Source organism: Pangasianodon hypophthalmus, chromosome 21 (genome assembly GCF_027358585.1).
Source record: "Pangasianodon hypophthalmus isolate fPanHyp1 chromosome 21, fPanHyp1.pri, whole genome shotgun sequence".
Lineage (NCBI taxonomy): Eukaryota > Metazoa > Chordata > Actinopteri > Siluriformes > Pangasiidae > Pangasianodon > Pangasianodon hypophthalmus.
The window spans coordinates 19,857,698-19,867,714 of NC_069730.1; the positions used below are offsets into that span (position 1 = coordinate 19,857,698).

The 10,017-nt window shown below is 39.3% G+C and overlaps 1 protein-coding gene across 1 annotated transcript in view; it reads right to left on the reverse strand.

Moving 5' to 3' along the window:
• ptprfb (protein tyrosine phosphatase receptor type Fb) overlaps positions 1–9,813 on the reverse strand; it is a 201,502-nt gene extending 191,689 nt beyond the window's left edge. Inside the window, exon 1 of the mRNA XM_053227630.1 lies at positions 9,416–9,813. The gene's annotated coding sequence lies outside the window, so the exon portion shown is untranslated. The remainder of the gene's footprint in view (positions 1–9,415) is intronic.
• Positions 9,814–10,017: the final 204 nt, after the last annotated feature.

The following is a 10,017-nucleotide window of genomic DNA, read 5'->3' on the forward strand; positions in this document are numbered from 1 at the left end:
GCCACGCCTCTTTCATCTCCTTCACTAGAACTGACAGGTATTTAAGCCACACCTCTTTCATCTCCTTCACTAGGACTGACAGGTCTGTAAGCCACGCCTCTTTCATCTCCTTCACTAGGACTGACAGGTATTTAAGCCACGCCTCTTTCATCTCCTTCACTAGGACTTACAGGTATTTAAGCCACGCCTCTTTCAACTCCTTCACTAGGACTTACAGGTATTTAAGCCACGCCTCTTTCATCTCCTTCTGTAGGACTGACAGGTACACACAGGCCACGCCTCTTTCATCTTCTCCACCGGGACTGTCATCTGATTAGTTAAAATGGCTTTGAAGGAGTGAACTATCGCCTGATTGGTTATAGAGGATTTTAGACAAGAACTGCAGTCTGATTGGTTGCAGTGACATTGGGGGTGGGAACTGCTGTTCCACAGGTTGCAGTGACACCGAGAGCAGGAAGTACACTTTGACTGGTTATAACAGCATTGAGGGCGGGACTTAATTTTGATTGGTTACAGTGGCACTGAAGAAGTGAACTATTGTCTAATTGGGGCGGAAACTTACATTCTACTGTTTACACAAGCACTGCGGGTGATCTGATTCGTTTAAGTCGCACTTCATATCATGATAAGACTTTAAAAAAATCATAAAGATTAAAAGGTAATCTTCAGTTCGCTAAACAGAATTGTGAATTTTTTAGACTTTAATTTCATACACTATCTTCTTAGGCAGCCTTCTACCGAACTCAACTCACGAAAAGTGACAGTATTTATAAATTATTTACGATAATAATACAGGGGTGTATCATATTACTGTTTAGCAGCACACTCCTACCATATAAAGCTGCTTTAGTCATTAATGCATTAAAGATGTCTGATATGCATCCGAGTCCATTCCTAGTTACTCCTTAATAGCTGACTTTGACTCGAAGCTTAATGGAGTGTATTTCTGTGATTACTGTCCTAAAAAAAAAACAAATGTCTCCATCCAGAGAGCTGCTCAGTAATTGTTAAATATTTGTTGCTTAATGCACTGTGAGGATGATAAGAAAGTGTTTGAAGGCCTGCTGAGGCTTTCACTTCGCTCCTCATTCGTCTTCGAGAGTGACAGCTCACGAGCGTTGCAGCATGCTAAACGACACGAGGCGAGTCGATCTGATTGGATTATTGAAGATCAGTGCCGAGCGAGACGAATAGCAACACACATTAATGTTTAGGGTGTGTATGTGTGTGTGTGTGTGTGTGTGTGATGAGATGAGGAGTCACTTTCAAGTACATGAGCTATTGATTATTCAACAGGTGCCTCAACGAGTCACTGTACACTTTTCATCCTGACCTCATCCACATTCCGTGAAAACATCTACGCTTTTTTCTTATGATTGCTTTGTTTCCTTTTACGTGCTAATCAGCTACCAAAATGGCTGCTTTCAGACTTGCCAGTGTTTTACACGGCAACGTGGGCAGAACGTGGACACTTATGAAAACTGCCATCTGACTTTTCAAGAGCTCCTGGCCAATCGGGTGGCGTGTTAGAAAATGAGAAAAAACAAACATGGAGGTCAAAGTGCAAGTAAATAACTAGCCTAATTCTTGTTATTGAGTCAATATGCAACATTTATTACGATAATAATAAATCTAATCAGGAGAGCACGCTAGGCTAGTTAGTTAGCTGATACTAGCTAGGAACGGTAAGAGCGTTGTTATGGTTACTGTGTGCATATTACAAGCCTTTATTTTTTTAATCAGAACCAAAATCACGTGCTTTTACTGGGGGAAAAAAGTGAACGCTACGTAACAGTTTCACTGAGTGACACGTTGGAGTAATTGAATATTTTTATAATATTTGAACGCAGCTAATCGAATAGCGTACTGTTCCAGCTTCACCTGCCACTTGTTGATATTTAAAAAATAAATCTGTGTCAGATTGCAGCAATGCCTTCTGGGTAAGTCCACATCGATGTAGACTCGATCTTTCATCTTAAGGTAATCTAATGAAGTTCACTTGAGCTGATAAAGTAATGGAACGAGCCCTAGGGGTTTTAACCGAGGGGAAACGGAGAGGGCAGGTTATTGGATCGCAGCCGCTATGGTAGAGCGCTAATGCATTTATCTGGATTTGATATAAATGAAGTTGTGAGGCTGCTGTCTTCTGTTTTTTTTATGAGAATCAAACCACTTACGTTTCTACCTTTGACTTTAGTAAAAACATCCGTAGAAAGATCCAGAATGTGGAAGCAAAACTCAAGTACCACTAGCCATTACCACGTTTTTACCACTTGATGTTATTTAAAACAGTGTTAATGGATGGAACCTACTATAATGCCTCAGCCAATCATACGTGGTCTGGGGGCGGGGCTTAACTTATATCTGAGAAACACAGAACAGAGTATTTACAGCACAGAAAAGTGAATCACTTCTTTCCTTCACCAAGAGTTACACGTTTTGAGTTTAAGATGTAATCAAGTTCAGCTGTCCTCTAGATTTCCCTAGGGAGTCTGGCACTAATGGTGGAGTAATGTGTTATAGAAATGATTGTCATGGTTAGGAAATAAAGCATTAAAAATGATTTTGTTACATTTATTTGAAAATAGGGGTGCAATTTTTATCTTATTTGAATGCACATTTTTGCATGGACTCAACGAAGCATAAATACTGAGTTCGGTCAATTAAACTATTTAGTCAAGACACTGAGAAAAAAGAGAAGAAAATATTACATCTGCTCATCATGAATCCTATCAAGGAGAAATGTTTTCACTGAGCAATCTAGCCTTTTATTTCACACAAACACAGTAACAGTTTATATACAATGTTTTGTACTGAAAATTGGGCGATTGTGTCCAAATCTCTCTTCACCTTGATGCAGCTAGCTAATCAATACACACACATTTAAAGCTAAAAAAATAATAATAATATTCTGAAAAGCGTAAACAATTCTTCATACTAAGCTAACAATGCGCTCCCATTTCTCTGTTATTTATTCACAGTGTATTATGGGTAATATACACCCTGAACCAGTGAAAATAACACCATAAAAGTGCTCAAATGTAATAAGAGCTATCGAGAAGTCTTGTTAGAAAGAATTCTACACGTTTGAGATTAAAATAAACCTTATCTAGACATCTAGAGTTTTGGATCGCAGCCTGCATTCCAGTTGCACACGTTCAAATCAAAATCAAGCGCACGGTTGCTGTCCTGCACCTTTTTTTTTTCCACATCCATCTTTTCTCTGAAAGCAATTACAGCCAGGCCTCTGCAATTCCCACTCGTCTCGATCCATCTGAACAGAGAAAAAAAAAAAACTAAACTAAATAAAAACCGAGTGAGCTTCAGAACAGAACCGCTGATGAGGTATCAGAGACGTTTCTTAGCTAATGTCTGTTTCCAGTTTGCGATAAACAGCAGTGACGCCTCATAAAGCGCGGGTGTAAATGGTTTATAATACCGCCGGTGGAGCTGCCAGCGATAAACCTGCTTCCAATCAGCAGTCAAATTACAACTGCATTAGCGAGAGCATGCTTGACTACGTTACAGCATGATGCATTAAAATCGTAAATCACTGAGATTTCACAACAACTGACTGTTTTGGATGGATTTGGAAAACACCACACGGGTTAAAGCAGTAAATCTCTCTCTTAGGCTTCGTGTTGTAGAGCATTTAAGGGTTGTGATTCTTTATTTTTGCTAGAGAAATCAAGCGAATAAACAAAGAAGCAGGCAGGTAAATAAGCAGGTAACCGTCGAGTAAGAAAACATAAATATGGACTAAACTGAAGCGTGCAAGAAAGTCAGTAAATAAGTGAACAATTATCCAAGTAAACAAGTAGCTAAGCAAGTGAATTTATTTGTGATGTCACACTCTACAGTAGTGGTTAATGGCTCTTATGAAAGCAGACACTCAGGGCTTTAACAATCTGTAGTTTTTCATAAGTTTTTGTTTTTTTAACCTAGCCTACTAGGTTTAAATGTTATAATTGTATTGAGGCAGTTGTATATGGTGTTTTACGATCAAAAACACTTCAGTTGTGCTCTGCATTTTTTGTGAATTGTTTCCCCATCAGAGGGCTCACACCCCTCTCCTTTCCCATCGCCCTGCTCACCAGCCACTAAACACGGAGTCAAGATACTCTACACACAGAAACCCAACAGTGTCCTGACTAATCTTATAACAGACTTGTGGCGATAAAATAAGTCATTTGTTTACACTGATTGAAAATGTCGATATTGAAATAAGTTGATTTCCATTCTGTCGGTGGAATGGCACGCCAGTGTACTGATAGAAATGGTTAACTAAGAACTAGGCAGGTAAGTTAGTAAGTAACTAAAAAAAATCGTATCACAATCCTTAAATACATTTTCACAAATCACACTGTGTACCACAATACTACTGACAACATTTGAAACATTCACTGAAAATCATTTGGTAACACAATTTTTCGCAATAATGATATCATATCTCCATATCGCCATTTCTACAAGTAATTAAGTATACAACTAATAAGGCAGGTGGTCAAGGAAGCAAGTAACATAAGAAGCAAGTACATAAGAAGCTGTGTAAGCAATTCGTCAAGAACAACAGCAATTAAACGATCCAATAAACAATAATATGAGCAAGTAACAAAATAAATGAGGAAGTGTGTACTGAATCAAGCATTAACAAAATTAGGAAATAAAAAAAGCCACTACAGAAGTACGAACATAAGTAAACTAGTAAGTAAGTAAATAAAAACACATGTTAATAACAAGCAAGCATTTAACTTGCAAAGTATCTAACAACATGTCTAGCTGTCTGTTTGTCTGTCTGACTATCTGACTATCCATTTATCTGTTTATCCGTCCGTCTGTCTGTCTGTAAGTAAAGCAGGTTGGTACACTGAGGCTTTCCGTCCGTCTGCCTGCATATCCTCCCATCTGTCAGTCTGTCCGTCTGTATATCAGTTCATCCAAGTGTCTGTACATTTGTCCGTCTGTACATCTGTCATTCTATTCATCTGTCCATCCATATATCCGACCGTCTCTCTCTGTCTATATGTCCATCCATCTGTATATCCATCTATCTGTTTGTCCATCTGTCAGTCTATCCAACTGTCTGTATATCTCTCTTTCTATCCATCTGTTCATCTGTATATATATATACATATATATAAATATATATATATATATATATATATATATATATATATATATATATATATATACATCTGTCTGTCCTTCTGGCTGTTTATCCATCCATCTATCTATCTGTCTCTCTGCTTGCATTTTTGGTTTGAGTAGAATCTTGTTAAACAGTTTCCTTTCTCTCTTTGCCACCGTTTTAACAGTAAAAGTGAAAGCAGGCAGTGAGAGTGTTTTCTGAGAATCACTGAACCCTTAAAAACTTCCCCCTATATGTGTGTGTGTGTGAGTGTGTGTGTGAGTGTGTGTGTGGGGCCTGAAACCGCACCGTGCCACCACGTCTGCACTCAGAACTGGGCTCCAGGGTAAAAATATGAACTCCACACACCATCCAGGCGTTCAGAGCGTTCAGATACGACGCATAAACATCCACCGGCACCGCAGACCAGCACAGTACCGAGGGAAACGCTCTCATTAGAGCCCGCAGCCGCAAACACGCCAAATTCAGCACATATGGGCGACAGAACAGCGCAGCAGCAGGGGGACGAGTGTGTCTGTGTACGTGTGCGTGTGTGTGTGTGTGTGTGTGCGTGTGTGTGTTGAGCAGCTTTGCACAGGGTGGCATTAGAGGGCTGGGGCACTGCAAAAGTGCCAATTAGTTCTTACTGCCAGGGAGGAGAGAGGCTACAAAAGATAACACACATACAAACACACACACACACACACACACACACACTCTTTAAACATACACATAATAAAAGGGACTGCTACAAGGGCACACACACATACACACACACACACACGCACACACTCTTATTACACCTCCGTATCATAATAATTACAATCTTGTATCACGGTTTGTAACATTATCATCATTTTCTATATTAAAATATGTACATTATCAGCATTTTAGCTATAAATAAACCTTGGCACTAGTTATTTCAAGTAAATACATTTTTTCACAATGGTTAGCTAGCATCTCAGGCAGTCATGTTAGCTTTCTATTCGAAATAAGATCTAAAGATAAGAGTTCGAGAGAGAAATATGTTGTGCATTTACCTCATAAACATAAAGCTAGCTAATGAGACTGAATAAAGGATTTCATTTGCTAACATCTCAGGTAGCCATTTTAGCTTATCTAAGACAAAGATGTCCAGTTATTTATTTACCTCAGAACAATGCTAGCTAGTGATGTTGTGTAAAGAACTTTGTTCACAGTTGTTAGCTAGCATCTCAGGTAGTCTGATTGGCTTTTATTCAAAATAATATCTAAAAAAAGAGACAGAGATACAAATCTAGCTGTGTATTTACCTCAGACAAAGTGAGCTAATGATTTTGAGTAAAGAATTTTTTTTTAAAAGGCCAGTTGTGTATTTAACACAACACTAGCTAGTGATTTTGAGTAAAAAGAATTTGTTCACAACTGTTAGCTAGCATCTCGGGTAGCCATGTCAGCTTTTTGTTCGAAATAATATTCAAAAAAAGAAGTGTACTTGTGTATTTTATACAACACTAGCTAAACAAAGTGTTCACAACTGTTAGCTAGCATCTCGGGTAGCCATGTCAGCTTTCTGTTTGAAATAATATCTAAAAAAAAAAAAAAAAACAGGCTAGTTGTGTATTTACCTCAGAGATGAAGCTAGTTAGTGATTTTAAGTAGAGAAATTTGTTTCACAATTGTTAGCTAGAATCTCAGGTAGCCATGTTAGCTTTCTATTCAAAATACAATCTAAAAAGAAAGAAAGAAAGAAAGAAAGAGAGAGAGAGAGGGAGAGGGAGAGAGAGAGGCCTAGCTGTGTATTGACCTCAAACACAAAACTAGCTAGTGATTTTGTGTAAAGAAATTTGTTTCACAATTGTTAGCTAGAATCTTAGACAGACACGTTGGCTTTATATTCGAAATAAGGCCTAAAAATATAAAGACAGTGAAATCTTGTTGCGTATTTACCTCACACACACAAAGCTAGCTAATGATTTTGAGTAAAGAATTTCGTTTCTTAGCAACGTAAGTAGTCATGTTAGCATTCTTTTTGATATTAGTCCAGATGTATATTTACCTTAGACACAAAACTCGCTAGTGATTTTGAGTACAGAGATTTGTTCACAATTGTCAGCTAGCATCGCAGGTCACCATGTTGTATTTCTGTTCTAAATAATATCTAAAAAGAGAGAGAGAGAGAGAGAGAGAGAAACATCTAATTGTGCATTTACCTCATGAAGCTAGCTAATGATTTAGTAGCCACATCAACGTTGTTTTCGGAGTAAGATCTGTTTAGTTGTGTATTTGCCTCAAACGGAAAGCTAGCTAGTGTTTCTGAGTAAAGAAATTTGTTCACAGTTGTTAGTATCTTGTGCAGCCAGCTGACTAGGTAGCTAAGTTAACTTGCCTGTTTTCTGTTTGAAAAAAAAAAACAACCCTGAATTGTTTTCATCTAAGCAGAAGTGCTAACTAGCTAACAATATTTTCATTGCTAGATACAAATACAGATACAATTCTGATTTGTCTTCTGTATGTCTATTTGTACGCACTCTAATACGTACGTGAATTAACATAATTTTTTCGTACCAGTCACTTTTGCCTTGTTAAATACTTACATTTTTGTAAAAAAAAAAACATAGGTATAGTTATAAAAGTGAACAATTTTTGCTGGCAATTTGTTAGCAAAACTAAATACATTGCTAAAAAAATGCGTATCAAAAAATGTTCGTAAGTATCGTGATATGATATACACGTATTATTGTATCGCCTTACCGTAACGTTTATCCCAAACGAAAAACCACAATACTTGCGAATTGAGTATCGTTCCAGCCCTAATTGTAGCCCACACACACACACACACACACACACACTCTCTCTCTCTCTTTCTCTCTCACACACAGAGTTCGTAAACTAAGTGGAGGAAAAAGGAGGAGGGGAATAAATGACCGTAGCGAATAATACAATACTCTAGCACGACAAAAGTCTCATTGTTCGAGACGAGATGCTCGAAAAGCGTGAGCGCGCTTCTCTCTGGGGATTAAGAAAGAAAGCTGTGAAGATGTGTGTGTGTGTGTGTGTGTGTGTGTGTGTGTGTGTGTGTGTGTGTGGTGTCCTCCCTGCATAAACACAGTGAGTGTATCGACATCCTGTCACGCCTTATTACAATACCTCGTTGAAGTCGTTTGTGGAAATCTTGGAGCATTTCAATTCACGCATTTCTGATTACATACGTGTGGATTTCCGTGTGTGTGTGTGAGAGAGTGTGTGTGTGTTTGTGCGTGCTCGCATATGTGTGTGTGTGTGTGTGTGTGTGTGTGTGTGTGTGTGTGTGGGGTTCACCGAAAATCCATTTCTGGAAACCATGTTCTCTGAAATTATCACGATTCATGATATCATCCTAAACAGCGTTCCATGTCCATGAGTTCTGCTCGGATGGTGTTTTATTTATTTATTTTTTTAAATTTTTTTTTAATACCCTTGGTCACGTCCGATTCAGGGTGTGAAGGGTGTGATGGGTCCGTGGCGTACATGCTGTTGTCAAATATAAGGCAAAATGCATTGCAGAGGTAGTGACGACACGATGTGACATGATGTACCAAGAATATCTTATGACATCACGGTTTATTGCATAAATCGATAATCGGCACGCGCCTGTCAGGAACTTATTATGCATGATGCACAGGTCGGTGCACGAACCTTATCTACTACACGGTGCATTTAATTCTTTATTCTAAAATTATATGCACTTAATGGATAGATGGGGAGATGTGACAGCACAGCTTTGCTTTTCTTCCTCCTCTCTCTCTCTCTCTTTTCCTCCCCATCCTTTTTTTTAGTGCATTGAGCCAGTGATGAGCAGCAAGCAGTTGCAATAGCAAAATCCAATGCATTTCACTGAAACCCAGTCCTGATCTCAGATGCAAGCATGCATGCACAAACACGAGCAGAAATGAACGTGTTTCAAAGATTGAAATCTGCGCGTGCTTCAAGGTTAAATAGCGATATATCGATGCAGAATGGACGCTCAGGGATCAACTGCAATTCATCTCAATGAATCTGATGTTTGAGCAACCATGCACGACAACAATAATCATAAAAACTTTGCAATGCATGAAGCTGATTAATGAAAATGACCCTCGGAAGTGTTTAAACCCTGCTGAAATGGATCGGCGTGTGCACGCGAGCCGTTACGAACGGTTTATAAGTTTGTCTAAACTCGCGAAGAATATATGCACACTTTTATAAAAACAAATGCATCCTCTAATACACACATCCAGCTTGCTAAAAGAGTAAATAAAGAAAGAAATATCAGCGTTATGGACTCACCGTGGCTCCGGTTTGGTCTTCGCTGTTCGCATTTCTCTCTCCGTGGCACCGTGAAACTCCGCGCTCGCGACGTTAAGAAAAAAAAAAAAAAAAAAAAAAGACAGAGAGAGAGAGAGAGAGAGAACAAAATCCACTTTATTTTCCGATTCCCCCAAAAAAACGAGAAGAAAAGCTCCTGCTGTTCCCAGCGTCCGTGTAATCCCGCATTCGGTGCTTTTTAGTCAGCACAAGCGCGTGTATCGCGGCTTTTCTCCAGAGTTTGTTTTTTTTTTTCCTCTCTTTCCACACACACACACTCACATACACACTCAAACACACATGCATGCATATACACACACATACACTCACATACACACACGCGCGCGCGCGCGGTTACTTCTGCTCCCGTTTCTACCCGCAGAGCGAGCTTCAGTCTCAAGCGCGCGCCCTCTCTCTCTCTCTCTCTCTCTCTCTCTCTCTATGCTCGCGCACGCGACAGACTCCTCTTCGGAAGTCTTCGGAAAGAGATCGGCTCTTTCCGGAAGCGGGTTCGTTCACTTCGGAGACAGCCTGGCCGAGAGAGGGGGAGGGGGAGGGGGATTTATTCAATACAAGAGATACTG